The sequence below is a fragment of the Silene latifolia genome, unplaced genomic scaffold (assembly GCF_048544455.1).
Source record: "Silene latifolia isolate original U9 population unplaced genomic scaffold, ASM4854445v1 scaffold_70, whole genome shotgun sequence".
NCBI lineage: Eukaryota > Viridiplantae > Streptophyta > Magnoliopsida > Caryophyllales > Caryophyllaceae > Silene > Silene latifolia.
The window spans coordinates 4,078,814-4,093,915 of NW_027413609.1; the positions used below are offsets into that span (position 1 = coordinate 4,078,814).

The 15,102-nt window shown below is 38.8% G+C and overlaps 1 non-coding gene across 1 annotated transcript; it reads right to left on the minus strand.

The window, feature by feature from the left end:
- Positions 1 to 1,883: 1,883 nt before the first annotated feature.
- LOC141640109 (small nucleolar RNA R71) lies at positions 1,884 to 1,990 on the minus strand. Its single transcript, XR_012542855.1, has one exon. It is a non-coding gene; the product is annotated as a small nucleolar RNA R71 (small nucleolar RNA).
- Between the last annotated feature and the right edge of the window lie 13,112 nt (positions 1,991 to 15,102).

The window sequence follows — 15,102 nt, forward strand, 5'->3', positions numbered from 1 at the left end:
CCTCCTTGCTCAAATTAAAAAGTGTAATTACTAGTTTAGCCCTTAGTTAACCCTAATGCATCCTCCCTAATTTTCACTATAAATACCCCATTAGTCTAATTAGAGGAGCATGTTCTTCTTATCAATAATTAGTGTAGTTAATATCAATCAAATCTCTCTTTAATATTGTAATCAAGTATTAATCAAGTTTTAATCCAAGTTTTGGTTCTTTAATCTCTCTTTTGTTCATCCTTTATTTTGGGTAATTGAAGATTATTTGAGTTATTATTGGGAGATTGACAACCTCTCAATCAAACATCAAGTACTTCTATTATTCTTGCTTTATTATTGGAATCATTAGTAGGTATAATCTCTTAATCCCTTTTTAATTATTGTTAATTACTTTCATTTATTCATCATGTTTCATATTGTTGGTATGATTGACAACCTTGCTAGCATGATCAACATGATAATGAGTGAGTAGTCTCTTAGCTAGGGTTAATTGGTGATTAGGGGAAACCAACATGGGGAATGATTCATGCTTAAATTAATATGCTTTCATGTTTTATTTGCTTGCTTGTTTTGATCTCAACTCATGCACATGTTATATTTGATGAAATGCTAAGCCTATGAATCCTTGCATTTACTATCATCTTCTATCTTTTCAATGAGACTTATAAGACATAACCCAACTCGAGTCTCATTAGACCATGCATGTTGTTGAGTAAGGAAGATTAAGTCGACTTGTAGGTGTTGTACAATCTAATCGATTCGGCTCCGGGACCCAAACTTTCCTAGGATTGTAAGATATAACTCAACTCAATCCATCACAACAATAATTGCTTGCTTATAATTTGAGAACATTTTTGTATGATCATATCCCATGATTCCCCTATGATCCCTTGACACCCTAGTGCCTTTAATCAATTGTTTACACCCCTTTAATTCATCTGGCTTGTTTATTTTCATTGTTATTCTAGTTTAGTAACCTTCTACATCAACCCAATTTGTGACACCCCTTAGACACCACTAGTTACAATAGAAATCTCATTTCAACTCCCGTCCCTTGGGATCCGACCTTTACTTGCCTCTTTACTAATTGTAGAGTTGTTTGTGGAGCTATAAATTGTGTTTTGATTCGACCGTGACCAACGACCACATCTTAATTTGTGAACACTTAGCGGGATCGCATCAAAAATGGCGCCGTTGCCGGGGACGGTGTTTGTTTGATTTAGATTTCTTTTTATTGTCATTAGTTGTGTCTTTCTTCGCCTTGAGGAAGTAAAACTCCTCAAGGTTTGTTCTAATCATTTTCGAGTTGTTTGATATTTTGCATGTCTAGAAGGTTACAAGGTGATTTGTTACCTTTTGACCGTTAAATCTAAAGAACCTTGACGAACAATAGGAGACTTGTTAGGAGGAATTTGAGAGGTGTTGGTGAAGTTGTTCAACCCACTAGTGAGTTTGTCAATCCTTTCGCAATAGAAGGAGAAGAAAACCCATTACACAATACCCCACAAAATCCACCTACAATGCCAAAATTCTCGTCACACTCCGTACCCACCGAGGAGAATCTACCAAATGGTACTCCTACACCGCAACATCTCACCGGAAATTTTATTGCCAAGTCCGCCTTCATCCAACTAGTTGAGAGGAGCCAATTTGGGGGGATGCCTAGTGAGGACCCTCATTCTCATATGGAAACCTTTTGCGACTATTGTGATGCTATCTCTCAAACGGGCGTGACTCAAGACCAAATTAGATGGGTCTTATTTCCTTTTTCCTTAATCGGCACCGCAAAGCAATGGTTGAAGGGACTTGATAAGGCCACCCTTGGAATAGATTCTTGGAAGAAGTTGGCTCTAGCTTTCTACAAAAAATTCTACCCACCGGAAAAGACCAACATGCTAAGAGCTTAAATTACGGGTTTTAAGCAAAGGGATGAAGAGTCTTTGTATGAAGCTTGGGAGCGGTTCAAGGGAATTTTTAGCTCATGTCCTCACCATGGACTTAGCGAATGGTTTTTGGTGCAACAATTTTGGAATGGTTTATATGAAGATTCTAGGAACATTCTCAATATGGGATCAAATGGAATGTTCACCGAAGTTGATGACAATCAAACATGGAACAAGATTGAGGAAATGGCGGTCCATAACTCACAATATAGTAGACCTCGCAAGGCTACTAGAGGAGGAAAGCATGAAGTGGACTCCGTTACTCAATTGGGTGCTCAACTTAGTGCTCACATTGACACAATCAACTTGAAGTTTGAACAAGCTATGGCGAGACTTGAGGAAAACTCAAAATCATCGAAGAATCATGTTAATGCCATGACGGCATCCTCATCAATCCTAAGTGGGATATGTGAGAATTGTGGAACATTGGGACATGACCAAGGTGAATGTAGGGGAACAAATGAACAAGTGAATGCTTTCCAAGCATAAAAGAGTGGTACCCCTTATTCCAACTTTTACAATGAAAACACCAAATTCCATCCAAATCTCTCATACAAAAGCCAAAATGTTCAAAACCCTCAAACAACATACACTCCACCACCCATGAGAAACCAAAATCAAAGACCCTTTTACAATCAAAACCAAGGTTACCAAAATCAAAATCCATACAATCACCAAAATGACCAAGGTTTTGATGACCAAAAAGCGGTCCTCCAAATGCAAAAGAACCAACAAGAATTTTTCACTCAAATGCAAAAAGATAGCCAAGCAAAGGAAACCACCATCAACAACATTCTAGCTCACACCAAGATGTTGGAAACACAATTGACTCAACTAGCATCTTCAAGCTCACAAAGACAAAAGGGGCAATTACCACCTCAAAGTAATCCCCCTAGACATGAAACGGTTAGTGACATTCACTTGAGAAGTGGTACAAGGTATGAAGCACCGAAGAAGCAAGTTGAGAATGAAGTTGTGGAAGCTAGTGAAAAGGAAGAAATTGTGCAAAACTCCAAAGATGGAGAATCATCAAAAGAAGAAAGTTCAAAGAAAAATGAAGACAAGGCCAAGGAGAAGGAGCCCATTGTGATTAGACTTCCTTTTCCAAGTCGTCAAGCCAAGCCCAAATTTGATGATCAACTTGGAAAATTCATGGAAATTGTGAAGAATTTAGAAGTCTCAATTCCTTTCACGGAATTAATCAATCACGTTCCGGCCTATGCGAAGTACATGAAAGATATCCTCACAAAGAAGAAGTCGATCCGGAAACTTGAGACTATCGCCTTCACTAAGGTGAGTAGTGCAATACTTCAAGGGAGTTCACCTCCGAAGTTAAAGGATCCGGGAAGCTTCTCAATACCGTGTACCATTGGCGACACGACGATCAACAAAGCCTTATGTGATCTAGGGGCTAGTGTGAGTGTCATGCCATACTCGGTGAGTAAAAGGTTGGGGATGGGAGAGCTTAAATGCACCAACATCACACTCCAAATGGCCGATAGATCGACGAAGACACCGTTAGGGATATGGGAAGATGTCCCCGTGCGAATTGGGATGTTTTTCATCCCGGTGGACTTTGCCATTGTTGATATGGAGGAAGATTCCAACATTCCAATCATCCTAGGAAGACCTTTCCTACACACCACCGGTGCGGTGATTGATGTGAAACATGGTGAGCTCACTCTAGAAGTGGGAGATGAAAGCATAACTTTTAATCTTGACAAGACTATGAGAGCTCCTCGTTTGCATGAGCCATGTTTCATGATTGATCATTATAGCCGAAAAGATGAGAAGAAGAAATCGGAACTCCAATGGAAGAAGAAAATTGAAGATGCTCCATTCTAAGAGCAAGTGAATTGTGACAAGGAGAGCTTGCAAAGCTCATCAAAATTAACCAAGGAAGAAGAGGATGGCCTCATTGGCCAAGAGAAGAAATTGGGAGAGTTGTCTCCATCTAAGCAAGAGATTTTCAATGATCAACTCAATGAAGTTTGTGGTCTTTGGGACGACGAATTTGAAGGGATTTTTAATCCCTACATTGGACATGCCATCGATCATGATCAACAACAAGGGCCACGGTCTATTGAGAAACTCTACCATGATAATGAACAAGCCTTTGATTACTTCTTCAAGGTGTTGAGCAACATCAACAACACCTTGGACATGCCCCCTTGACATCTCATCAAGAATGAGAGTTTGGTGGAGTCCTCCCTAAACCACCACTTGTAAATATTTCTAACTCCCTAACTTACATTTCAATTCTTGTATTGCATTTTTGTCATCTTTGGATTTTTTTTATTTACTTTGATCAAAATAATTGTCATGTAAGAGAGAAGTGAGGGAGGGACTAACAATTTCAATTGATGTGTAGTGCTTTACCTTAGTGTGGGGATGGCAATTGCCTAGGCTATCCATGCCTTAGTAGTGCCCCCACAATGAAGAACACAAGACTTGAAGAAAGAATGAAATAATGATAAGGGAAATGCGCTGTGCACGGGTGGAACTGAATCCGTGTACACAGAGGAAGAATCCGAGCGGATTCCTGAGAATCCGCCCGTCTTGCAAAATCCGAGCGTATTGCAGAAAAGACGCCCGTCCAGAACTAAGCTGAATTTTGAAATTTTCTTGACTGTTAAAGAATCCGAGCGGATTTCTGAAAATCCGCCCGTCTTGAAGAATCCGTCCGTCCTGGGAGAAAGACGTCCGTCTTTGCAGCTGAGGAAAACAAGCAAATTTCTCTGGATAGAAATTCGTCCGTCTTTGAGACAATCCGCCCGTCCCGTGTTCAGCAAATCCGAGCGGATTGTCAAAAATCTGCCCGTCTTTAGGCGAGCTTTGCAAAGCCCAGAAAGAGCAGAATCCGCACGGATTGGGCAGAATCCGCACAGATTGCCCCTGCAGATTCGAAATTTTCGGCCTCTTTAAAACCCCTTCCACCTTCATTCATTCATTCATAAACACTACCCACAACATCAAAACCCTCATCCTCTCCATCATAAAAACAAAAACCCTCAACAACATTCAACAAAAACAAATCAAACCATCCTTCCAACACCAAATTAATCACTCCTTCTTCAACAAAAAATCAAAACCAATAACAAAATCTTCAACCTTTGAGTCGATTTTTGTTTTCATAAAGGCAAAGCCTTTCACCTTCAAATCGATTTGGGCATACTACAAAGTGAAGATTTTTCACTCTTTTCTTGGTTAGTTCATCAATGGCAAGGACTAAGGGTGCAACAAAGGCACCAAAGGCTAAGGCACTCTCACAAAGGCAAAAGGCTCTTCAAACAAAGAAAGCTTTGGCTATGGTGGTAGCAACACCAAACTTGGAAGTGCAACAACAACAACAACCTTCTATGGGAGCAACAACACCTTCTACTCCGGTAATTAATCAACTTCCGTATTATCCGGAGGTAACTTTTATTTCCGATACCCATAGAAATACCTTTGTCAAGTTTGCTATGAAGTCATTACAATCCACCAAATTCATATGTGAAGATACCTTACAAAAATTGGGTGTTCTTGAACAAACAAAAGCCTTTTTCAATGCCATGGGGTTAAAGAAATTGTTTGAAACAAGGGAATTGACATACCCCTCCCTTACCTTGGAATTTTTAAGTTCTTTGAAAGTCACCAAAGTTGAGAATAGGGAAAATATCGAGTTTCGTCTAGCTAATGTTAGTAGACGCATTACCTTTAAGGAATTGGGTGAAATTTTGGGTCTTAGTGATGAATCGCGTTATCTTAAGCATTATGGAAACTATGACCCCGAGCCTCTTTGGGAGGCAATCTCCGGGAAGAAATTTGAGGATTTTCATGCGAGTCGTGCTCTTTTGGTCCACCATCCGGGCATAAGAGTATGGCACAAGGTTGTGGGAAATACCATAATTGCTAGGAAAGACACCAATCATTTCACAAGACTTGATTTTATTCTCCTTGAATCGGCTTTGAATATCGGAAGAATTCATACCAAGCCTTACAATTCTTTGAGGCTCTTGGTAGATAGATGGCTCAACATCGATAGTGGGAAGAAGGGCACGACCGTTATTGTCAATGGCGGCCTAGTCACGGTCCTAGCTAAGCACTTTGATCCTAACTTCAATAAGGATAACAAGTACAAAGCAAAGGAGGGTGGCCATCTTGTTGATATGCATACTATGATTTACAAGTTCAAGTGGGTTGCCCAAAACCCCCTTGACACTAAGTATGGATGGCTAACTAGTGAAGCTAGATCGTTCACCTTGCCCTCGAAGATTGGTCGTCTAAGCGTCCACCGGACCAATTATCTACTTCCCCTTTCCGAAGAAGCCGAGTATATTATTCAACAACAAAAGGGTGATCTTGAAGCTCCCTCCTCTTCCATTGTCATACCACCTTACCCCTTTGAGTATGAAGAGTTCAAGCCGGAAGGAGTTGAAGTTGGGAACGACTATGTGACTCTTCTCATGCAAGCAATGCACAAGCAAGCCTATGAAGATCGGAAAAATGCTTATTTGGCTCAATATCCTCCCCTCCTACATTTAGCTAGGCAAGGACTCCTTGATCCATCTTGTCCTTTGCCTAGTTGGGCGGATAGAGAAGCCTTATTTTAAGTGCATCTAGGGTCGTTTTGGGTGACAATGAGGTTGTTGGAAATGATGAAGAAGTTGATGATAATATTGAGGAAGAAGCAAGTGAAGGAGAAAAGGATGGTGAAGATGAAGATGAAGAAGAAAGTGAAGAAGCAAATGACAAGGAAAGTGGCAATGTCACAACTTCTCATGAGGGAAGTGATGATGATAGCATGATGGAAGATTAGCCTCGGTACCATTGAGGTGTTCTTATTTTATTGTTCCCATTTGTAAAATCCAAAATGACAAATTAGTTTCATGCATAGCATAGTGTGTGCATGAACTATACCCACCCTTGGACATTAGCAATAGTGTCTCACTCGGTTTGGGGAAGTTAATGCATACGCAACGGGAGGTAATCTAAATTATCCTCTCCATCATAACAAAAACCATGCATCATGTAGTATAGCTTAGTATAGATTGCATTTAGTATAGAAATCATGCATCATCTTTGCATAATTTCCATCATTTTGGCCATTGAGGAGAATGCCCATATTAGTGTGGGGATGGGAATTCTAACATTTAACTCTTATTCAAAAATCCAAAAAAAATTGAAAAATTGAAAAAATCATAAAAATTGAAAAAATTGAAAAACCCAAAAACAAGTTCATTTCCTTTGTATATATTGCATTGTATATATTGTGTTTGTTCTATCCTTGTTCACATTGATTGACTACGCCACATCCGAGACATGCGGATATTGAAGACCGCATGGTATGATCTTTCCAATCTCCTTTTTCCTCTTTATGTTAATGACTATGTGGCTTTATTTTGATTGATGCGGTATAACAATGTGAATCTAGGACTTGCATTTAGATTGTTTGTCATATTAGTTGGTAGAATCATTTGCATTAGGATGTTTATATGCTTGTTGCATCATGGCATGTAGTTGCATGTTAGAAAAAATTTTGCGAAACCGTCTATTTGGGAAGCTTGACAAGTGTATATAGGCCCTAGTAGATGCTTTTTGTTCTTAAGACTTTGCTTGTTAGAATGCTTGTAAAACACCCTAGGATGTGTCATGCTAGTATCCTTTGACCCATGGTTTAAGGCCTAGTCAAGAGTACCTTGTTGTGTGATAACTCCTTGGCTACCGTTTATTCCAAGGTGACCCTTGAAACCATGCATCCATCTATCCATCATCCATGTTCTACCATACTTTTTGTCATCAAAAGGGAATGGGTACAAAAAGAAATTGTTCAAAAATTTGAGTTCAAGAAATGAAATGAAAAGTGAAAGAAAGTTTGCAAAAATGCATCAAATGAAAAGAGGAGCAAAAATAGAACTCCTAAGCTTCAAATACAAGGCACCCTCGTTACTAATTGGGGTGACTTTGAAAACGTTCAAAAAGAAATGCAAAAAAGTTGTCAAGTATTGAAATGCCAAAAATCAAAAGAAATGGCAAGAAAGTGTTCTCAAATGTTATATGCCACAAGAAATTGGGGGGAAAAACAAAAAACAAAAGCAAACTCCCAAAGTGAAACTCAAACATTTATTGATCCCTTTATCCCTCATATCCATTTTTGTGCATGGTAGAGAGGGGACGACCCTTCTTCTTGTCTAGGCAAGAGGGGGAATTCCGCGATCCTCCAGTGTTTCTAACACCATAGGGAGTCTACTCTTGACAAAAGTATTTAACGATTGAGGACAAAGGTACCCTAGCTTGACACAACTTGGAGGTGATTTATTGGTATCCTTCTAGGCTTAGTAGTTTGAACAAATTGCATCTATGAAGGATTGTGTACCCTTGAATTGCTTCCCTTGTAGATAATTTCCGCCACTTAGATGAGGAAAGTGGCTATTCTTTTGTAGATGCATCCATTATGTGATTTTGTGTGCTTAATGTTTGGATGTGTCGCCATTTTGGCAAGACCCACCTTGCCTTGCAAGAAGGCATCCTACCTCATGGTTGTCTTGTTGTGAGTTGAAGGGGCGGAGTGAGACCCGCTAATTGTCTCATATCGGCTATATTATTAGGATAGGTTAGTATTGGTCCTAGTCTTTGTCACCTCTTTACTCGGGACGAGCAAAGGTTCGGTTTGGGGATATTTGATGTGACCATAATTGGCGCATATTTAGCCCCCGAATTAGCCTTGTTTCCATGATTTTTAGTGCTTATTTGGGTCATTTCTTATCTTTAGTTCTTTGTTTTGCATATTCTTTGAGATTTTGATCCCTTGGTAGGAAAGGAGTAAGAATCTTGCATTTTCATGGCAAAACGAGACTAAATTGATCGAATTCAATGACCAAGCATCAAGGAGAGACAAGATTAGAAGGCCTTTGTACATATCATAGTAGAAGAGCAATGTTGAGGAAAGATCCTTGAGTCCCCAAGGAAATCCCCAAGGAATTTATGAAGAAAAGGGAAGAAAAGAAGAAGTTATTATCTTTGGTGACAATCCGAGCGGATTGTCAACAATCCGTCCGTCCGGCCCGCCCCAAAGACAATCCGAGCGTCCTTGCCTGAATCCGCTCGGATTCCCCTCAACAATCCGCCGGATTCCCAGAATCCGCTCGGATTCCAACGGTGCAATCCGCCCGTCCCGACCCTATTCCGCCCGGATTTCTTCACAGCACGGATTGTCTTCTTCAAGCTACGAAAAGAGAAGCCCTTCTCTCGAAAAATACCGGGTCCTCCTTGCTCAACTTAAAAAGTGTAATTACTAGTTTAGCCCTTAGTTAACCCGAATGCATCCTCCCTAATTTTCACTATAAATACCCCATTAGTCTAATTAGAGGAGCATGTTCTTCTTATCAATAATTAGTGTAGTTAATATCAATCAAATCTCTCTTTAATATTGTAATCAAGTATTAATCAAGTTTTAATTCAAGTTTTGGTTCTTTAATCTCTCTTTTGTTCATCCTTTATTTTGGGTAATTGAAGATTATTTGGGTTATTATTGGGAGATTGACAACCTCTCAATCAAACATCAAGTACTTCTATTATTCTTGCTTTATTATTGGAATCATTAGTAGGTATAATCTCTTAATCCCTTTTTAATTATTGTTAATTACTTTCATTTATTCATCATGTTTCATATTGTTGGTATGATTGACAACCTTGCTAGCATGATCAACATGATAATGAGTGAGTAGTCTCTTAGCTAGGGTTAATGGGTGATTAGGGGAAACCAACATGGGGAATGATTCATGCTTAAATTAATATGCTTTCATGTTTTATTTGCTTGCTTGTTTTGATCTCAACTCATGCACATGTTATATTTGATGAAATGCTAAGCCTATGAATCCTTGCATTTACTATCATCTTCTATCTTTTCAATGAGACTTGTAAGACATAACCCAACTCGAGTCTCATTAGACCATGCATGTTGTTGAGTAGGGAAGATTAAGTCGACTTGTAGGTGTTGTACAATCTAATCGATTCGGCTCCGGGACCCAAACTTTCCTAGGATTGTAAGATATAACCCAACTCAATCCATCACAACAATAATTGCTTGCTTATAATTTGAGAACATGTTTGTATGATCATATCCCATGATTCCCCTATGATCCCATGACACCCTAGTGCCTTTAATCAATTGTTTACACCCCTTTAATTCATCTTGCTTGTTTATTTTCATTGTTATTCTAGTTTAGTAACCTTCTACATCAACCCAATTTGTGACACCCCTTAGACACCACTAGTTACAATAGAAATCTCATTTCAACTCCCGTCCCTTGGGATCCGACCTTTACTTGCCTCTTTACTAATTGTAGAGTTGTTTGTGGAGCTATAAATTGTGTTTTGATTCGACCGTGACCAACGACCACATCTTAATTTGTGAACACTTAGCGGGATCGCATCAGCAAGCGCCCATCTTCAATCATATCCTAAATGGCATGCTTCAATTTGAAGCAATTCTCTGTATCATGACCTTTGCCTTTATGGTACTCGTAGACTCGCCGTAGGCATTCTCATCCCAGAACCTGTACTTCTTCTATGGGTCAGGTGTAGGTCCTGTGGGTTGGAGTTTGCCTTGTTTCATCAATCTTTTTACAGTATCGGAGTACGAGTCACCAACGTTGGTGAACTTCCTCTGCGGGTTATTCTTCTTAGTAGACGATTCGACAAGGTTGACCTCGTCGGTCTTGAAAGGGGAGCCATAAGAACGGCTCATTGTGCCTTGATATCCGCGACCTACCATTTTAGACAAGAGTCCTTTACAGATGTCGTATTCAATCCTTGTTCCTAGAACAGTTAAGACTTTGAAAGACTTTATGTTTTGGTAACTTAGATGGTTCGCATAGATTGGCCTTTAATTGTCCACGAACTTTTCAATAAGAGTAGCTTCATTTGGGCGTTCGACGAGTTGCATGCTAGTCTTTCTCCTCCTACTTAGGAAGTCGATGAAACCTTCTTTCTCATTTTGGTTAAGAACCTCTAGAGTGCGCATATTGACTTGAATTTCAGCATTATCTGTGTACTGTTTGGTGAACTCGATTACAGCATCGTCTCAAGTAGCAATTTTCTTGTGATCCAAGGAGTATAACCATTGCTTAGGAATAGTATCAAGAGATGAAGGAAATATCCTTAAGAACATCTCTGGCTTAATGCCTTTGATAGACATATAATCTTTGAATGCACGAATATGGCTCAAAGGGTTTTCATGCCCCTTAAACTTCGGGATGTCAGTGATGTTGAAGTTAATTGGCAGTTGAGCAATTACAGCCTCATATTTGTGACTGTTTTTCCTATAGATGTCATATCCCTTGAGATACATTAGTTGCTCCTCAAAATACTGGAGTCGTTTTTCAGCTTCCGTAGGACCTGGTGGAAGATTGACTTCTGGTTGTTCAAAGGGTGGAGGATTATCGTGTTTGAGCGCGTCGGGAATGGGAACCTCTGTAGGAGGAAGTCTAACTTCTACAACGACAATACGACCTTCGATAGCGTTAAGGCGAGCATAAGCTTGGTCTTGGCTTGTCTGGAGACGAATGAGTGCAACTAGGATTTGATCATTACCATTTGCGGGCTGTTCGGGTTGACCATTAACGCTTCCATTGTTGGAGTAGTGTCCTCCACAATAATGCGTTTACATAATAAATCTAGTAAAAGGAATATCAGGGATTTATTTATTTATTTGTCCGCTGGACATCTTTAATCGGTAATGATTGGCTGACTAGAGTTTCACATTACTGTCGTATGACGGTGATGATCAACTGATCTCTTTAGGTCACACCTATAGGATGATGCCCAAATGGAAAAACTAATTATTTGTATATATGAGATACAAAATAATTAAATCCTTGTATTATTTGACTTTTAGATAGTCACAAAAATGTATTATTTGATGACGGGTTACGAACTCGGGACAAGGAGATTTATTATTTAATTATATGATGTTTAAATAATAAATGATTAGAATTTATTAATTAATTGTTAATTAATTAATTTTATACGATATGTGTATATGTTTTGAGGTGGAATTAATTATCTATTAAATTTTACAAGAGCTTGTAAAATTAGCTTAGTGGGTTAATATTGAACATTGTATGTTGATAAAATGGTCTTATGATTACTTAATGGTTAAGTATTCATAGGTAGATAATTTGTATTATTTAAGTGTTAAATAATTAAATTAATATTTAATTATGTAAGATAATTAAATATAAGACTTATAAGCATTTGTGGGGCAAATGTCGAAAACCGAAATGGACCCATATAAGTCCATTTGGCTGATTTTTTAGAGGACACCAAGTGTCCTTTTAAGTGGCAAATTCCACTTAGATTTGTCTCCCATATTTGGCTATAAATACCCAACTATTCACATCATTTTACTAGTTGGAAAAATTTGAAGAAAATTGTGTCTTTGTTTGAGCACTTTATCAAGAGACCATTTTTCTTCTCATTTGTTCATCTTAAAAACACATATATAAAATAACTAGTAATATTATCAAAGTAATAATATTATTTAGTACATCAAATATACAATAAACAAGGTTTACTACAACATATACCTAGTTAGAATTTTAGTAGTATTTTGGGTTGATTATTGGGTGCTTCCTTAGGAGACCATCTTTTTTGGTGGTTTGTTATCTTGGAGGATCATCCATTTTCATTGCTCAAGAACAACATTAAGGAATGAGTCCTTGAGTTGTGCCCAAAACTTGCCTTATACAATGTAAGGAACTTTTGTCTTAAGATGGTTTAATACCATCTTTTCTGCTTTTATTTGCATGCATGTAGATTTAGACCACTTTAAATTAATTTGTAATTTTAATATCATAAGATGAGTATTAATATGGTCTAAATAACTAACATCCATGACTAGTTCCCACCATTTTGGACTGAGGATAAGAGATCGATGACGAATCAAAACACGATCGACCATTTTTGCACACTTATTCAAAAAAAGGACTCGACTCGTGAAGAGGGTGTGTGCCACTGTGTCAAGTAGGATTTGAAAATGACAAATTTTGAAATGTTTGTCCTAGACAACTGTAGTGTAAATGTAGGAGTGCTGACTCGAAGAGAGTTTTGAAATGGGTTTGAGGCCCGAAGTTTGACTTGACATTTGGACAGGGTTTCGGCTTATTTTGCTCTGTTTTAGGCCATTTTTGAAAATGTTTATATTTTTAAATGGATTTTATTTTACAAAATTTCGTCATGGTTTTGTTTACAAATGGTGATCACGTATATGACACAAACATACATATGGGCTTTATAACGGTATGCTGAGTGCATTTAAAAGGTTTTGGCTTTAAAAGGTGGGTTGCCATACATGAGTATGTACCGAGGAGAGGTCCATGCCAAACATGAGCAAGGTCGGTTCCTAGTCCATTTCCTCGAGTAGTGAAAGCACTCGACACAAACATGAGTATGTACCGTAGTTTGGTTGACGTCAATCATTATCCATTTTTAGGCCCAGATAGGAATTTGGACCGTCCGAACGGGACGATTGGTCGAATGGGTTGGTTTAGGGCCTAGGAAGACCAAATGAAACGACCTAAGAAGGTCGAGTAATGAAAATCGAAAACTGTCTCGTATAAACTATTCCCTAACCTTGTTCAGGTTTCACCCTGGGTAACACGTAAGTGTATCATCCCCAGCGGAGTCACGAAATTAAGGACAGGGGCCACCCACGCCGTGCGCACCCGCGCATTGTGGTTTTGAGGCGGCGGTGCTTCTCCCAAGGAGCCTTGGTTTGCCAAAGCACGTCATGGGCCGTTACCGATTTGTGAGGCATTGAAACTGGTGAAAGGTTGAACAAGCCTGCATTTGTGGAGTCGCCACCAATTTATTGTGGAAAAATTGGAAACCGTTTGAATACCTCATGCCATGTCAAGACACAAAGTAATGACATGAAAACTAAGAAGTCGTTACTCTTAGCATTCTATGTCTAGAATGACTCTCGAAATGCCAATGGACATAGATGTCAAGAGATAACTAGAGTAAGGGGTGAGGGTACGTATTAGGAAGTTCTTTAATTCGAACACCTAATCCCGCCCGCCTAGTCCTCTACTAATGATTAGGGAAGTTGTTCATATTTGATATGTCGTCGATATAATGCATGCAATGCAACAAACATGGATTAATCCTAGCATGTGAAATTAGACTATGTCGGTTAACACGCGTTTTAACAAACAATTTGGTCGAAGTAACTATTAGATTCAATACATGTTAATGCCATACAATTAAATCATACATAATAATAATTACGATAAATTAAAATTACAAAAATTAAAATTACAAGCTTTATTCGATCTACGTCAAAAGCACGCTCAAAGACGGGATTTCGAAGAAGAAAATAAAAGGAAAATAAAATTTGAATTAAAATATGAAAATATATCAGATTAGAGGTGATAATATGAATAATAGTTGATTTAAACCGTAATTAGGAGCTGCGTCAAAGCGAGAAAGAGTTTAGCGACAGAGACCAACCCTGAACAGGCGCAGCACCAGCTACGTCCTCTGGAAGAGGTGCAGCATTTCATGCGTCTGTTCTCGAGTTGGGTTCTTGCTGTGAAGTCAGAATCGCAACACTGTTATTGTTCGTTGGTTGATTGAAGATGGATCGATATTAGACTCAAATCGACGTGTTTTAACCGATCATATGTATCTGGACAAGTCATAAAATGAATTAAAACGGGAAATTACAGCGGTTTACATGATTATGATTATACGATGAACTCGTGTCGGAAATACAAAGAGGCGAAACTTGAGGTTAGATCATGACGAAACTGGACAAATAAGATTTGGAAGAAAACTTATGTATCAACTTGGGACTCCAGAACCTCGACATGAACAAGTTGAAACCCCGAAGAATTGATTTGAATTAAAACGGCGAAAACCCACAAGTATGAATTACTTGGGATTGAGGACGAATTAAGCATTGTAATTAAAAGGGAGTTATTAAAATATGATTTATATACTGAAATAACAAAGAAAATGAAGAAAAATGAAAGAATAAGAAAAGGAAGAAACTTGCAGAAAGTCGAGGAAGAAGAAGAAGAAGAGCAGAAGCAGCAGAAGCAGCAGGCAGCCTCTGCAAGAGGCGCAGCAAGGCTACGATCCTTCCTGAAGGCGCAGCTGCTGCTGTGTTTCTTCTCGACGT